The sequence below is a fragment of the Oncorhynchus gorbuscha genome, linkage group LG07 (assembly GCF_021184085.1).
Source record: "Oncorhynchus gorbuscha isolate QuinsamMale2020 ecotype Even-year linkage group LG07, OgorEven_v1.0, whole genome shotgun sequence".
Taxonomy (NCBI): domain Eukaryota; kingdom Metazoa; phylum Chordata; class Actinopteri; order Salmoniformes; family Salmonidae; genus Oncorhynchus; species Oncorhynchus gorbuscha.
In genome coordinates, this window is record NC_060179.1 from 18,187,326 (window position 1) to 18,207,374 (window position 20,049).

The 20,049-nt window shown below is 41.1% G+C and overlaps 1 protein-coding gene across 2 annotated transcripts in view; it reads right to left on the bottom strand.

Moving 5' to 3' along the window:
• The window catches only part of LOC124039585 (LIM zinc-binding domain-containing Nebulette-like), a 139,122-nt gene that overhangs the window by 93,044 nt on the left and 26,029 nt on the right, over window positions 1-20,049 (bottom strand). The window lies entirely within an intron of this gene.

A 20,049-nucleotide genomic window follows, 5' to 3' on the forward strand; every position in this document is an offset into this window, starting at 1 on the left:
AAAGTCTTTGGTTGGATAGGGTTCATGGAAATCACACCTAAACTATCCCTCTGATATGCCCCATGTCCAGTGAGGAAATCGGAGGCTGGATCTGTGTCTGTGTTTGAGAGGATGCTGGAAGTGGATGAAGGGCCCTTGAATGTGTTTGCCTGGGAGGGATAGAGGGACAGAGGTAGGAAATAATGGAGGGATGAAGGGATGAAGTGGTTGACCACACTTCATCCCTCACAGGCTGTGACTAAGGATGCCAGGGGGAGCTGGCAAAGGTCCCCGACTGTACACATGGGAGTCTAGAGAGAGCATCAAAGACAGAGATGGACAGAGTACTGAGAGAGAGAGAGAGAGAGAGAGGGCCAGATAGTGAGTGAAATGGACAGAGTACTGAGAGAGGGCCAGATAGTGAGAGAGATGGAAAGAGTACTAAGAGAGAGAGAGAAGAGAGAGAGAGAGAGAGAGAGAGAGAGAGAGAGAGAGAGAGAGAGAGAGAGAGAGAGAGAGAGAGAGAGAGATAGTGAGAGAGATGGACAGAGTACTGAGAGAGAGAGGGCCAGATAGTGAGAGAGATGGACAAAGTACTGGGAGCGAGAGGGCCAGAGAGTGAGAGAGATGGACAGAGTACTAAGAGAGAGAGAGAGAGAGAGAGAGACAGAGAGTCAGATAGTGAGAGAGATGGACAGAGTACTGAGAGAGAGAGAGAGAGAGAGAGAGAGAGAGAGAGAGAGAGAGAGAGAGAGAGAGAGAGAGAGAGAGAGAGAGAGAGAGAGAGAGAGAGAGAGAGAGAGAGTGAGAGAGATGGACAGAGTACTGAGAGAGAGAGGGCCAGATAGTGAGAGAGATGGACAGAGTACTGAGAGAGGGCCAGATAGTGAGAGAGATGGACATAGTACTGAGAGAGAGGGCCAGATAGTGAGAGTGATGGACAGAGTACTGAGAGAGGGCCAGATAGTGAGAGAGATGGACAGAGTACTGAGAGAGGGCCAGATAGTGAGAGAGATGGACAGAGTACTGAGAGAGGGCCAAATAGTGAGAGAGATGGACAGAGTACTGAGAGAGGGCCAGATAGTGAGAGAGATGGACAGAGTACTGAGAGAGGGCCAGATAGTGAGAGAGATGGACAGAGTACTGAGAGAGGGCCAGACAGTAAGAGATGTTGTTGTAGATGACTGAGAAAGAGAGAGATGGAGGAGATCTCTTTCAGCACAGTTCCAACAGCTATGATGGATGCGTAACCAGACCAGCTCCACTCAGTAGTGTGAAAAGCTCTTAGTGGTAGCTAAAGTTGTTGAGTATACATGTTGATTCGTTTTTTATGGTATGAATAATATTGGGTTAATTTATTTTTCATATTTCTGCATGTTTTGCAATTTCCACAAATAAACCTAATATAATATTTGTTCTAAGACATCAAAAACAAAAACTTACAATGGTAGACTGTAAACAACCATTCTCTTATCAACAACCACAAGGCTGGGGTTACACGGACCACGTTTCTCCATCTGTCTAACTTTCCTTATTTAAAACAGTCTGGCAGAACACCAAGCAAACACTTGTGTAAACATTTTAAGTATTGGAATGAAGTTTGTGAACGGGAAGGTAAAAAGCAGCTTATTTAAGTTGAACACAGGTTCTTTACAGACGGGTTTCCCAGGTCTTAAAAACAGTAGAGCGACGTAGTCTCAATGATCTAGCGATCAGTGCCGCTGCGCTCAGAACGCACACGTAACAGTGCCGGCGTGGGTTCAAATCTGACCCCCTGCTTACACTCCCTACTCCAGTCTTCAACTGGCTGTCCTATTATTATTATTTTTTAAGAAAAAAAATGTATACCCTGTTTTCTCCCCAATTTCGTGGTGTCCAATTGTTTTTAGTAGCTACTATCTTGTCACATCGCTACAACTCCCGTACGGGCTCGGGAGAGACGAATGTTGAAAGTCATGCGTCCTCCGATACACAACCCAACCAAGCCGCACTGCTTCTTAACACAGCGCACATCCAACCTGGAAGCCAGCCGCACCAATGTGTCGGAGGAAACACCGTGCACCTGGCAACCTTGGTTAGCGCGCACTGCCCGCCACAAGGAGTCGCTGGTGCGCGATGAGACAAGGATACCGGCCAACCCCTCCCTAACCCGGACGATGCTAGCGGCCGGTTACGACAGAGCCTGGGCGCGAACCCAGAGTCTCTGGTGGCACAGCTGGCGCTGCAGTACCCTTAACCACTGCGCCACCCGGAGGCCCCAACTGGCTGTCCTATTGATAAAATACCAACTCCTTAAAAGGCTGGAGAGCTGTCATTCAGAACAGTGCTGAGAGGATATTCAGCGGCACAGTATGACCACTCCACTAAACTGGAGCTCTTGGTGTTTTGAGGGGCTCTGCTTCCCATTCTCTTTCAGCCTCATTCCCTGCCATCTCTCTCGAAGGGTTTTGCTGCCAATATAACCATCAACCTTTCTTTTGTGGTTTTCCTACTTACACGGTACAGGATTTGATCAATGTGTTTTCCTGCTACCTGTCCAAAATACCAGACCCCTCAGTATGACCTCAGTATGACCCTACCGACCGCACAGAACACTCACTCAGCAAGAGCTAACTTGTGTTGTAAAGAAACACGACAGGCTTTGTCACTTTGTCGCCACTGTTCATAAGATTTCCACACTGGAGAGCAGAGAGCAGCTTTAGGATGCGAGAGGGAATTTGAATAGATGTCTGTTAACAATGACGTTGTGGAAGCAACCATTTTGGACATTATTCTACCACTAAAGTACAAATTCAAGCCCCTGACTATTAGCATATCCACATTGCTCAATGTGTTAGACATTAAACAAAGATTGTGGGTGTGATAAGGGTACATTGTTAGTTATTCTGAGTAAGAAAGAACATTTGCTAAAATTGTCATCTCGTTGCATTTTAAATGTGTTACTGTTCTTGTCTATCAGTGTATCAGTGTTTTGCTTCTTGACATGTTTTATGTTTTTGTGTGGACCCCAGGAAGAATAGCTGCTGTTTCGGCAAAAGAGAATTGGGATTTGAATAAACCATTGAACCATTTCCCTCTCATACGATCCTCAGAAAAACAAAGAGAGCAATGTGAGATGATGAGTCAAGACCTTCAATGGAGTACAGTATACTGACCTCACACTAACATTACAGAGCTTAACTGGAGTACAGTATACTGACCTCACACTAACATTACAGAGCTTAACTGGAGTACAGTATACTGACCTCACACTAACATTACAGACCTTAACTGGAGTACAGTATACTGACCTCACACTAACATTACAGAGCTTAACTGGAGTACAGTATACTGACCTCACACTAACATTACAGAGCTTAACTGGAGTACAGTATACTGACCTCACACTAACATTACAGAGCTTAACTGGAGTACAGTATACTGACCTCACACTAACATTACAGACCTTAACTGGAGTACAGTATACTGACCTCACACTAACATTACAGAGCTTAACTGGAGTACAGTATACTGACCTCACACTAACATTACAGAGCTTAACTGGAGTACAGTATACTGACCTCACACTAACATTACAGACCTTAACTGGAGTACAGTATACTGACCTCACACTAACATTACAGAGCTTAACTGGAGTACAGTATACTGACCTCACACTAACATTACAGAGCTTAACTGGAGTACAGTATACTGACCTCACACTAACATTACAGAGCTTAACTGGAGTACAGTATACTGACCTCACACTAACATTACAGAGCTTAACTGGAGTACAGTATACTGACCTCACACTAACATTACAGAGCTTAACTGGAGTACAGTATACTGACCTCACACTAACATTACAGAGCTTAACTGGAGTACAGTATACTGACCTCACACTAACATTACAGAGCTTAACTGGAGTACAGTATACTGACCTCACACTAACATTACAGAGCTTAACTGGAGTACAGTATACTGACCTCACACTAACATTACAGAGCTTAACTGGAGTACAGTATACTGACCTCACACTAACATTACAGAGCTTAACTGGAGTACAGTATACTGACCTCACACTAACATTACAGAGCTTAACTGGAGTACAGTATACTGACCTCACACATTAACATTACAGACTGACCTCACACTAACATTACAGAGCTTAACAGTATACTGACCTCACACTAACATTACAGAGCTTAACTGGAGTACAGTATACTGACCTCACACTAACATTACAGAGCTTAACTGGAGTACAGTATACTGACCTCACACTAACATTACAGAGCTTAACTGGAGTACAGTATACTGACCTCACTAACATTAACATTACAGACTGACCTCACACTAACATTACAACTGGAGTACAGTATACTGACCTCACACTAACATTACAGAGCTTAACTGGAGTACAGTATACTGACCTCACACTAACATTACAGAGCTTAACTGGAGTACAGTATACTGACCTCACACTAACATTACAGAGCTTAACTGGAGTACAGTATACTGACCTCACACTAACATTACAGAGCTTAACTGGAGTACAGTATACTGACCTCACACTAACATTACAGAGCTTAACTGGAGTACAGTATACTGACCTCACACTAACATTACAGAGCTTAACTGGAGTACAGTATACTGACCTCACACTAACATTACAGAGCTTAACTGGAGTACAGTATACTGACCTCACACTAACATTACAGAGCTTAACTGGAGTACAGTATACTGACCTCACACTAACATTACAGAGCTTAACTGGAGTACAGTATACTGACCTCACACTAACATTACAGAGCTTAACTGGAGTACAGTATACTGACCTCACACTAACATTACAGAGCTTAACTGGAGTACAGTATACTGACCTCACACTAACATTACAGAGCTTAACTGGAGTACAGTATACTGACCTCACACTAACATTACAGAGCTTAACTGGAGTACAGTATACTGACCTCACACTAACATTACAGAGCTTAACTGGAGTACAGTATACTGACCTCACACTAACATTACAGAGCTTAACTGGATTACAGTATACTGACCTCACACTAACATTACAGAGCTTAACTGGAGTACAGTATACTGACCTCACACTAACATTACAGACCTTAACTGGAGTACAGTATACTGACCTCACACTAACATTACAGAGCTTAACTGGAGTACAGTATACTGACCTCACACTAACATTACAGAGCTTAACTGGAGTACAGTATACTGACCTCACACTAACATTACAGAGCTTAACTGGAGTACAGTATACTGACCTCACACTAACATTACAGAGCTTAACTGGAGTACAGTATACTGACCTCACACTAACATTACAGAGCTTAACTGGAGTACAGTATACTGACCTCACACTAACATTACAGAGCTTAACTGGAGTACAGTATACTGACCTCACACTAACATTACAGAGCTTAACTGGAGTACAGTATACTGACCTCACACTAACATTACAGAGCTTAACTGGAGTACAGTATACTGACCTCACACTAACATTACAGAGCTTAACTGGAGTACAGTATACTGACCTCACACTAACATTACAGAGCTTAACTGGAGTACAGTATACTGACCTCACACTAACATTACAGAGCTTAACTGGAGTACAGTATACTGACCTCACACTAACATTACAGAGCTTAACTGGAGTACAGTATACTGACCTCACACTAACATTACAGAGCTTAACTGGAGTACAGTATACTGACCTCACACTAACATTACAGAGCTTAACTGGAGTACAGTATACTGACCTCACACTAACATTACAGAGCTTAACTGGAGTACAGTATACTGACCTCACACTAACATTACAGAGCTTAACTGGAGTACAGTATACTGACCTCACACTAACATTACAGAGCTTAACTGGAGTACAGTATACTGACCTCACTAACATTACAACATTACAGAGACCTCACACTAACATTACAGAGCTTAACTGGAGTACAGTATACTGACCTCACACTAACATTACAGAGCTTAACTGGAGTACAGTATACTGACCTCACACTAACATTACAGAGCTTAACTGGAGTACAGTATACTGACCTCACACTAACATTACAGAGCTTAACTGGAGTACAGTATACTGACCTCACACTAACATTACAGAGCTTAACTGGAGTACAGTATACTGACCTCACACTAACATTACAGAGCTTAACTGGAGTACAGTATACTGACCTCACACTAACATTACAGAGCTTAACTGGAGTACAGTATACTGACCTCACACTAACATTACAGAGCTTAACTGGAGTACAGTATACTGACCTCACACTAACATTACAGAGCTTAACTGGAGTACAGTATACTGACCTCACACTAACATTACAGAGCTTAACTGGAGTACAGTATACTGACCTCACACTAACATTACAGAGCTTAACTGGAGTACAGTATACTGACCTCACACTAACATTACAGAGCTTAACTGGAGTACAGTATACTGACCTCACACTAACATTACAGAGCTTAACTGGAGTACAGTATACTGACCTCACACTAACATTACAGAGCTTAACTGGAGTACAGTATACTGACCTCACACTAACATTACAGAGCTTAACTGGAGTACAGTATACTGACCTCACACTAACATTACAGAGCTTAACTGGAGTACAGTATACTGACCTCACACTAACATTACAGAGCTTAACTGGAGTACAGTATACTGACCTCACACTAACATTACAGAGCTTAACTGGAGTACAGTATACTGACCTCACACTAACATTACAGAGCTTAACTGGAGTACAGTATACTGACCTCACACTAACATTACAGAGCTTAACTGGAGTACAGTATACTGACCTCACACTAACATTACAGAGCTTAACTGGAGTACAGTATACTGACCTCACACTAACATTACAGAGCTTAACTGGAGTACAGTATACTGACCTCACACTAACATTACAGAGCTTAACTGGAGTACAGTATACTGACCTCACACTAACATTACAGAGCTTAACTGGAGTACAGTATACTGACCTCACACTAACATTACAGAGCTTAACTGGAGTACAGTATACTGACCTCACACTAACATTACAGAGCTTAACTGGAGTACAGTATACTGACCTCACACTAACATTACAGAGCTTAACTGGAGTACAGTATACTGACCTCACACTAACATTACAGAGCTTAACTGGAGTACAGTATACTGACCTCACACTAACATTACAGAGCTTAACTGGAGTACAGTATACTGACCTCACACTAACATTACAGAGCTTAACTGGAGTACAGTATACTGACCTCACACTAACATTACAGAGCTTAACTGGAGTACAGTATACTGACCTCACACTAACATTACAGAGCTTAACTGGAGTACAGTATACTGACCTCACACTAACATTACAGAGCTTAACTGGAGTACAGTATACTGACCTCACACTAACATTACAGAGCTTAACTGGAGTACAGTATACTGACCTCACACTAACATTACAGAGCTTAACTGGAGTACAGTATACTGACCTCACACTAACATTACAGAGCTTAACTGGAGTACAGTATACTGACCTCACACTAACATTACAGAGCTTAACTGGAGTACAGTATACTGACCTCACACTAACATTACAGAGCTTAACTGGAGTACAGTATACTGACCTCACACTAACATTACAGAGCTTAACTGGAGTACAGTATACTGACCTCACACTAACATTACAGAGCTTAACTGGAGTACAGTATACTGACCTCACACTAACATTACAGAGCTTAACTGGAGTACAGTATACTGACCTCACACTAACATTACAGAGCTTAACTGGAGTACAGTATACTGACCTCACACTAACATTACAGAGCTTAACTGGAGTACAGTATACTGACCTCACACTAACATTACAGAGCTTAACTGGAGTACAGTATACTGACCTCACACTAACATTACAGAGCTTAACTGGAGTACAGTATACTGACCTCACACTAACATTACAGAGCTTAACTGGAGTACAGTATACTGACCTCACACTAACATTACAGAGCTTAACTGGAGTACAGTATACTGACCTCACACTAACATTACAGAGCTTAACTGGAGTACAGTATACTGACCTCACACTAACATTACAGAGCTTAACTGGAGTACAGTATACTGACCTCACACTAACATTACAGAGCTTAACTGGAGTACAGTATACTGACCTCACACTAACATTACAGAGCTTAACTGGAGTACAGTATACTGACCTCACACTAACATTACAGAGCTTAACTGGAGTACAGTATACTGACCTCACACTAACATTACAGAGCTTAACTGGAGTACAGTATACTGACCTCACACTAACATTACAGAGCTTAACTGGAGTACAGTATACTGACCTCACACTAACATTACAGAGCTTAACTGGAGTACAGTATACTGACCTCACACTAACATTACAGAGCTTAACTGGAGTACAGTATACTGACCTCACACTAACATTACAGAGCTTAACTGGAGTACAGTATACTGACCTCACACTAACATTACAGAGCTTAACTGGAGTACAGTATACTGACCTCACACTAACATTACAGAGCTTAACTGGAGTACAGTATACTGACCTCACACTAACATTACAGAGCTTAACTGGAGTACAGTATACTGACCTCACACTAACATTACAGAGCTTAACTGGAGTACAGTATACTGACCTCACACTAACATTACAGAGCTTAACTGGAGTACAGTATACTGACCTCACACTAACATTACAGAGCTTAACTGGAGTACAGTATACTGACCTCACACTAACATTACAGAGCTTAACTGGAGTACAGTATACTGACCTCACACTAACATTACAGAGCTTAACTGGAGTACAGTATACTGACCTCACACTAACATTACAGAGCTTAACTGGAGTACAGTATACTGACCTAACACACTAACATTACAGAGCTTAACTGGAGTACAGTATACTGACCTCACACTAACATTACAGAGCTTAACTGGAGTACAGTATACTGACCTCACACTAACATTACAGAGCTTAACTTAACTGGACATTACAGTATACTGACCTCACACTAACATTACAGGCTTAACAGTATACTGACCTCACACTAACATTACAGAGCTTAACTGGAGTACAGTATACTGACCTCACACTAACATTACAGAGCTTAACTGGAGTACAGTATACTGACCTCACACTAACATTACAGAGCTTAACTGGAGTACAGTATACTGACCTCACACTAACATTACAGAGCTTAACTGGAGTACAGTATACTGACCTCACACTAACATTACAGAGCTTAACTGGAGTACAGTATACTGACCTCACACTAACATTACAGAGCTTAACTGGAGTACAGTATACTGACCTCACACTAACATTACAAAGCTTCATGGAGTACAGTATTTTGACCTCACACTAACATTACAAAGCTTCAGTAGAGTACAGTATACTGACCTACACACATTCGAGCTTCAGCTTAACTGGAGTACAGTAACTGACCTCACACTAATAGAGCTTCACTAGAGTACAGTATACTAACCTCACACTAAACATTACAGAGCTTCACTGGAGTACAGTTTTCTAACCTCACACTAACAGTACAGAGCTTTACCAGAGTAAAGTATACTGACCTCACACTAACATTACAGAGCTTCACTAGAGTACAGTATACTGACCTCACACTAATAGAGCTTCACCAGAGCACAGTATACTGACCTCACACTAACATTACAAAGCTTAACTGGAGTACAGTATACTGACCTCACACTAATAGAGCTTCACCAGAGCACAGTATACTGACCTCACACTAATAGAGCTTTAACCAGAGCACAGTATACTGACCTCACACTAATACAGCTTCACCAGAGCACAGTATACTGACCTCACACTAATAGAGCTTCACCAGAGCACAGTATACTGACCTCACACTAACATTACAAAGCTTAACTGGAGTACAGTATACTGACCTCACACTAACATTACAGAGCTTAACTGGAGTACAGTATACTGACCTCACACTAACATTACAGAGCTTAACTGGAGTACAGTATACTGACCTCACACTAACATTACAGAGCTTAACTGGAGTACAGTATACTGACCTCACACTAACATTACAGAGCTTAACTGGAGTACAGTATACTGACCTCACACTAACATTACAGAGCTTAACTGGAGTACAGTATACTGACCTCACACTAACATTACAGAGCTTAACTGGAGTACAGTATACTGACCTCACACTAACATTACAGAGCTTAACTGGAGTACAGAATACTGACCTCACACTAACATTACAGAGCTTAACTGGAGTACAGTATACTGACCTCACACTAACATTACAAAGCTTAATGAGAGTACAGTATTTTGACCTCACACTAACATTACAAGCTTCATTAGAGTACAGTATACTGACCTCACTAACATTCAGAGCTTCACTGGAGTACAGAGTACAGTAACCTGACCTCACATTACAGAGCTTAACTAGAGTACAGTATACTAACCTCACACTAAACATTACAGAGCTTCACTGGAGTACAGTTTTCTAACCTCACAGTAACAGTACAGAGCTTTACCAGAGTAAAGTATACTGACCTCACACTAACATTACAGAGCTTCACTAGAGTACAGTATACTGACCTCACACTAATAGAGCTTCACAGAGCACAGTATACTGACCTCACACTAATAGAGCTTCACCAGAGCACAGTATACTGACCTCACACTAACATTACAGAGATCCAATAGAGTACAGTACAGTGACCTCACACTAATAGAGTATCACTAGAGTACAGCATATTGACCTCACACTAACATTACAGAGCTTAACCAGAGTACAGTATACTGACCTCACACTAACATTACAGAGATTCACTAGAGTACAGTATAATGACCTCACACTAATAGAGCTTCACTAGAGTACAGAATACTGACCTCACACTAACATTACAGAGCTTAACTGGAGTACAGTATACTGACCTCACACTAACATTACAGAGCTTAACTGGAGTACAGTATACTGACCTCACACTAACATTACAGAGCTTAACTGGAGTACAGTATACTGACCTCACACTAACATTACAGACCTTAACTGGAGTACAGTATACTGACCTCACACTAACATTACAGAGCTTAACTGGAGTACAGTATACTGACCTCACACTAACATTACAGAGCTTAACTGGAGTACAGTATACTGACCTCACACTAACATTACAGAGCTTAACTGGAGTACAGTATACTGACCTCACACTAACATTACAGACCTTAACTGGAGTACAGTATACTGACCTCACACTAACATTACAGAGCTTAACTGGAGTACAGTATACTGACCTCACACTAACATTACAAAGCTTCTGAGAGTACAGTATTTTGACCTCACACTAACATTACAAAGCTTCAGTAGAGTACAGTATACTGACCTCACTAACAATCGAGCTTCACTGGAGTACAGTAACCTGACCTCACACTAATAGAGCTTCACTAGAGTACAGTATACTAACCTCACACTAAACATTACAGAGCTTCACTGGAGTACAGTTTTCTAACCTCACACTAACATTACAGAGCTTTAACTGGAGTACAGTATACTGACCTCACACTAACATTACAGAGCTTCACTAGAGTACAGTATACTGACCTCACACTAATAGAGCTTCACCAGAGCACAGTATACTGACCTCACACTAACATTACAAAGCTTAACTGGAGTACAGTATACTGACCTCACACTAATAGAGCTTAACCAGAGCACAGTATACTGACCTCACACTAATAGAGCTTCACCAGAGCACAGTATACTGACCTCACACTAATAGAGCTTAACCAGAGCACAGTATACTGACCTCACACTAATAGAGCTTCACCAGAGCACAGTATACTGACCTCACACTAACATTACAAAGCTTAACTGGAGTACAGTATACTGACCTCACACTAACATTACAGAGCTTAACTGGAGTACAGTATACTGACCTCACACTAACATTACAGAGCTTAACTGGAGTACAGTATACTGACCTCACACTAACATTACAGAGCTTAACTGGAGTACAGTATACTGACCTCACACTAACATTACAGAGCTTAACTGGAGTACAGTATACTGACCTCACACTAACATTACAGAGCTTAACTGGAGTACAGTATACTGACCTCACACTAACATTACAGAGCTTAACTGGAGTACAGTATACTGACCTCACACTAACATTACAGAGCTTAACTGGAGTACAGAATACTGACCTCACACTAACATTACAGAGCTTAACTGGAGTACAGTATACTGACCTCACACTAACATTACAAAGCTTCATGAGAGTACAGTATTTTGACCTCACACTAACATTACAAAGCTTCACTGGAGTACAGTATACTGACCTCACGAATCGAGCTTCACGAGTACAGTAACCTGAGCTCACACTAATAGAGCTTCACTAGAGTACAGTATACTAACCTCACACTAAACATTACAGAGCTTCACTGGAGTACAGTTTTCTAACCTCACAGTAACAGTACAGAGCTTTACCAGAGTAAAGTATACTGACCTCACACTAACATTACAGAGCTTCACTAGAGTACAGTATACTGACCTCACACTAATAGAGCTTCACCAGAGCACAGTATACTGACCTCACACTAATAGAGCTTCACCAGAGCACAGTATACTGACCTCACACTAACATTACAGAGATCCAATAGAGTACAGTACAGTGACCTCACACTAATAGAGTATCACTAGAGTACAGCATATTGACCTCACACTAACATTACAGAGCTTCACCAGAGTACAGTATACTGACCTCACACTAACATTACAGAGATTCACTAGAGTACAGTATAATGACCTCACACTAATAGAGCTTCACTAGAGTACAGCATATTGACCTCACACTAACATTACAAAGCTTCACTAGAGTATAGTATACTAACATCACTAATAGAGCTTCACTAGAGTACAATATACTGACCTCACACTAATAGAGCTTCACTGGAGTACAGTATACTGAACTCACACTAACATTACAGAGATTCACTAGAGTACAGTACAGTGACCTCACACTACTAGAGCTTCACTAGAGTACAGCATATTGACCTCACACTAACATTACAGAGCTTCACCAGAGTACAGTATACTGACCTCACACTAACATTGCAGAGCTTCACTAGGGTAAAGTATATTGACCTCACACTAACATTACAGAGCTTCACTAGGGTAAAGTATACTGATCTCACGAATAGAGCTTCACTAGAGTACAGTATACTGACCTCACAGTAATAGAGCTTCACCAGAGCACAGTATACTGACCTCACACTAACATTACAGAGTTTCACTAGAGTATAGTATACTGACCTCACTAATAGAGCTTCACTAGAGTACAGCATATTGACCTCACACTAACATTACAGAGCTTAACTGGAGTACAGTATACTGACCTCACACTAACATTACAGAGCTTAACTGGAGTACAGTATACTGACCTCACACTAACATTACAGAGCTTAACTGGAGTACAGTATACTGACCTCACACTAACATTACAGAGATTAACTGGAGTACAGTATACTGACCTCACACTAACATTACAGAGCTTAACTGGAGTACAGTATACTGACCTCACACTAACATTACAGAGCTTAACTGGAGTACAGTATACTGACCTCACACTAACATTACAGAGCTTAACTGGAGTACAGTATACTGACCTCACACTAACATTACAGAGCTTAACTGGAGTACAGTATACTGACCTCACACTAACATTACAGAGCTTAACTGGAGTACAGTATACTGACCTCACACTAACATTACAGAGCTTAACTGGAGTACAGTATACTGACCTCACACTAACATTACAGAGCTTAACTGGAGTACAGTATACTGACCTCACACTAACATTACAGAGCTTAACTGGAGTACAGTATACTGACCTCACACTAACATTACAGAGCTTAACTGGAGTACAGTATACTGACCTCACACTAACATTACAGAGCTTAACTGGAGTACAGTATACTGACCTCACACTAACATTACAGAGCTTAACTGGAGTACAGTATACTGACCTCACACTAACATTACAGAGCTTAACTGGAGTACAGTATACTGACCTCACACTAACATTACAGAGCTTAACTGGAGTACAGTATACTGACCTCACACTAACATTACAGAGCTTAACTGGAGTACAGTATACTGACCTCACACTAACATTACAGACCTTAACTGGAGTACAGTATACTGACCTCACACTAACATTACAGAGCTTAACTGGAGTACAGTATACTGACCTCACACTAACATTACAGACCTTAACTGGAGTACAGTATACTGACCTCACACTAACATTACAGAGCTTAACTGGAGTACAGTATACTGACCTCACACTAACATTACAGAGCTTAACTGGAGTACAGTATACTGACCTCACACTAACATTACAGACCTTAACTGGAGTACAGTATACTGACCTCACACTAACATTACAGAGCTTAACTGGAGTACAGTATACTGACCTCACACTAACATTACAGAGCTTAACTGGAGTACAGTATACTGACCTCACACTAACATTACAGAGCTTAACTGGAGTACAGTATACTGACCTCACACTAACATTACAAAGCTTCATGAGAGTACAGTATTTTGACCTCACACTAACATTACAAAGCTTCAGTAGAGTACAGTATACTGACCTCACGAATCGAGCTTCACGAGAGTACAGTAACCTGACCTCACACTAATAGAGCTTCACTAGAGTACAGTATACTAACCTCACACTAAACATTACAGAGCTTCACTGGAGTACAGTTTTCTAACCTCACACTAACAGTACAGAGCTTTACCAGAGTAAAGTATACTGACCTCACACTAACATTACAGAGCTTCACTAGAGTACAGTATACTGACCTCACACTAATAGAGCTTCACCAGAGCACAGTATACTGACCTCACACTAACATTACAAAGCTTAACTGGAGTACAGTATACTGACCTCACACTAATAGAGCTTCACCAGAGCACAGTATACTGACCTCACACTAATAGAGCTTCACCAGAGCACAGTATACTGACCTCACACTAATATTCACAGAGCACAGTATACTGACCTCACACTAATAGAGCTTCACCAGAGCACAGTATACTGACCTCACACTAACATTACAAAGCTTAACTGGAGTACAGTATACTGACCTCACACTAACATTACAGAGCTTAACTGGAGTACAGTATACTGACCTCACACTAACATTACAGAGCTTAACTGGAGTACAGTATACTGACCTCACACTAACATTACAGAGCTTAACTGGAGTACAGTATACTGACCTCACACTAACATTACATAGCTTAACTGGAGTACAGTATACTGACCTCACACTAACATTACAGAGCTTAACTGGAGTACAGTATACTGACCTCACACTAACATTACAGAGCTTAACTGGAGTACAGTATACTGACCTCACACTAACATTACAGAGCTTAACTGGAGTACAGAATACTGACCTCACACTAACATTACAGAGCTTAACTGGAGTACAGTATACTGACCTCACACTAACATTACAAAGCTTCATGAGAGTACAGTATTTTGACCTCACACTAACATTACAAAGCTTCATTAGAGTACAGTATACTGACCTCACGAATCGAGCTTCACGAGAGTACAGTAACCTGACCTCACACTAATAGAGCTTCACTAGAGTACAGTATACTAACCTCACACTAAACATTACAGAGCTTCACTGGAGTACAGTTTTCTAACCTCACAGTAACAGTACAGAGCTTTACCAGAGTAAAGTATACTGACCTCACACTAACATTACAGAGCTTCACTAGAGTACAGTATACTGACCTCACACTAATAGAGCTTCACCAGAGCACAGTATACTGACCTCACACTAATAGAGCTTCACCAGAGCACAGTATACTGACCTCACACTAACATTACAGAGATCCAATAGAGTACAGTACAGTGACCTCACACTAATAGAGTATCACTAGAGTACAGCATATTGACCTCACACTAACATTACAGAGCTTCACCAGAGTACAGTATACTGACCTCACACTAACATTACAGAGATTCACTAGAGTACAGTATAATGACCTCACACTAATAGAGCTTCACTAGAGTACAGAATACTGACCTCACACTAACATTACAGAGCTTAACTGGAGTACAGTATACTGACCTCACACTAACATTACAGAGCTTAACTGGAGTACAGTATACTGACCTCACACTAACATTACAGAGCTTAACTGGAGTACAGTATACTGACCTCACACTAACATTACAGACCTTAACTGGAGTACAGTATACTGACCTCACACTAACATTACAGAGCTTAACTGGAGTACAGTATACTGACCTCACACTAACATTACAGAGCTTAACTGGAGTACAGTATACTGACCTCACACTAACATTACAGAGCTTAACTGGAGTACAGTATACTGACCTCACACTAACATTACAGACCTTAACTGGAGTACAGTATACTGACCTCACACTAACATTACAGAGCTTAACTGGAGTACAGTATACTGACCTCACACTAACATTACAGAGCTTAACTGGAGTACAGTATACTGACCTCACACTAACATTACAGACCTTAACTGGAGTACAGTATACTGACCTCACACTAACATTACAGAGCTTAACTGGAGTACAGTATACTGACCTCACACTAACATTACAGAGCTTAACTGGAGTACAGTATACTGACCTCACACTAACATTACAGAGCTTAACTGGAGTACAGTATACTGACCTCACACTAACATTACAAAGCTTCATGAGAGTACAGTATTTTGACCTCACACTAACATTACAAAGCTTCAGTAGAGTACAGTATACTGACCTCACGAATCGAGCTTCACGAGAGCTTCTCCAGGCCTAGAGTACAGTAACCTGACCTCACACTAATAGAGCTTCACTAGAGTACAGTATACTAACCTCACACTAAACATTACAGAGCTTCACTGGAGTACAGTTTTCTAACCTCACACTAACAGTACAGAGCTTTACCAGAGTAAAGTATACTGACCTCACACTAACATTACAGAGCTTCACTAGAGTACAGTATACTGACCTCACACTAATAGAGCTTCACCAGAGCACAGTATACTGACCTCACACTAACATTACAAAGCTTAACTGGAGTACAGTATACTGACCTCACACTAATAGAGCTTCACCAGAGCACAGTATACTGACCTCACACTAATAGAGCTTCACCAGAGCACAGTATACTGACCTCACACTAATAGAGCTTCACCAGAGCACAGTATACTGACCTCACACTAATAGAGCTTCACCAGAGCACAGTATACTGACCTCACACTAACATTACAAAGCTTAACTGGAGTACAGTATACTGACCTCACACTAACATTACAGAGCTTAACTGGAGTACAGTATACTGACCTCACACTAACATTACAGAGCTTAACTGGAGTACAGTATACTGACCTCACACTAACATTACAGAGCTTAACTGGAGTACAGTATACTGACCTCACACTAACATTACATAGCTTAACTGGAGTACAGTATACTGACCTCACACTAACATTACAGAGCTTAACTGGAGTACAGTATACTGACCTCACACTAACATTACAGAGCTTAACTGGAGTACAGTATACTGACCTCACACTAACATTACAGAGCTTAACTGGAGTACAGAATACTGACCTCACACTAACATTACAGAGCTTAACTGGAGTACAGTATACTGACCTCACACTAACATTACAAAGCTTCATGAGAGTACAGTATTTTGACCTCACACTAACATTACAAAGCTTCAGTAGAGTACAGTATACTGACCTCACGAATCGAGCTTCACGAGAGTACAGTAACCTGAGCTCACACTAATAGAGCTTCACTAGAGTACAGTATACTAACCTCACACTAAACATTACAGAGCTTCACTGGAGTACAGTTTTCTAACCTCACAGTAACAGTACAGAGCTTTACCAGAGTAAAGTATACTGACCTCACACTAACATTACAGAGCTTCACTAGAGTACAGTATACTGACCTCACACTAATAGAGCTTCACCAGAGCACAGTATACTGACCTCACACTAATAGAGCTTCACCAGAGCACAGTATACTGACCTCACACTAACATTACAGAGATCCAATAGAGTACAGTACAGTGACCTCACACTAATAGAGTATCACTAGAGTACAGCATATTGACCTCACACTAACATTACAGAGCTTCACCAGAGTACAGTATACTGACCTCACACTAACATTACAGAGATTCACTAGAGTACAGTATAATGACCTCACACTAATAGAGCTTCACTAGAGTACAGCATATTGACCTCACACTAACATTACAAAGCTTCACTAGAGTATAGTATACTAACATCACTAATAGAGCTTCACTAGAGTACAATATACTGACCTCACACTAATAGAGCTTCACTGGAGTACAGTATACTGAACTCACACTAACATTACAGAGATTCACTAGAGTACAGTACAGTGACCTCACACTACTAGAGCTTCACTAGAGTACAGCATATTGACCTCACACTAACATTACAGAGCTTCACCAGAGTACAGTATACTGACCTCACACTAACATTGCAGAGCTTCACTAGGGTAAAGTATATTGACCTCACACTAACATTACAGAGCTTCACTAGGGTAAAGTATACTGATCTCACGAATAGAGCTTCACTAGAGTACAGTATACTGACCTCACAGTAATAGAGCTTCACCAGAGCACAGTATACTGACCTCACACTAACATTACAGAGTTTCACTAGAGTATAGTATACTGACCTCACTAATAGAGCTTCACTAGAGTACAGCATATTGACCTCACACTAACATTACAGAGCTTCACTAGAGTACAGTATACTGACCTCACACTAACATTACAGAGTTTCACTAGAGTATAGTATACTGATCTCACTAATAGAGCTTCACTAGAGTACAGTACAGTGACCTCACACTAATAGAGCTTCACCAGAGCACAGTATACTGACCTCACACTAACATTACAGAGCTTCACCAGAGTACAGTATACTGACCTCACACTAACATTACAGAGCTTCACTAGGGTAAAGTATATTGACCTCACACTAATAGAGCTTCACCGGAGTACAGTATGCTGACCTCACACTAACATTACAGAGCTTCACCAGAGTACAGTATACTGACCTCACACTAACATTACAGAGCTTCACTAGGGTAAAGTATATTGACCTCACACTAATAGAGCTTCACAAGAGTACAGCATATTGTCCTCACACTAACATTACAGAGCTTCACCAGAGTACAGTATACTGACCTCACACTAATAGAGCTTTACTGGAGTACAGTATATTGACCTCACACTAATATTACAGAGCTTCACCAGAGTACAGTATATTGACCTCACACTAGAGCTTCACTAGAGTACAGTATACTGACCTCACACTAATAGAGCTTCACTAAAGTACAGTATACTGACCTCACACTAATAGAGCTTCACTAAAGTACAGTATACTGACCTCACACTAACATTACAGAATCATCACTGTCTGAAAATACATAGACAGGCAGCCCCATGGGAGTACACAGTTAACCACAGCCTAGGTCAACTCAAACAAGATAGCCACCCAAAAGAGCCACTGCTTTTCAGTGTGATGTTGCGGATAAGACATATCTATGGAAGGCTTTACCACTGTTATTGTGTATTGGTGACCCTAATAAAGTCTGTCAGTATGTAACATCACTTTCCATACAACAATTACTTCCTGGAAACAATCTGTTGAGATCCCTTAACACGTCTCTAGGGGACGAGCTACACAATACAGGGAGGATGAGGAACAAGAGGACCAGTGAAGTGCATCGACTCTTCTGTTTCTCGTCCTCTATTTCCAGCTAATTTTCACGAGAAAATAAGCGGAGGAGAACCACTGGTAACACAAATGAGATGTCAAATGAGATAGTGTTGTTTAACTCCTGGCCTCGAGGTTCCAAGTACTGCTGCTTGTTCTTTTATCACCACGCACCTGGTGTCCCAGGTCTGAACCTAACTTGGTCCCAGTGGTACTATTCCGGAA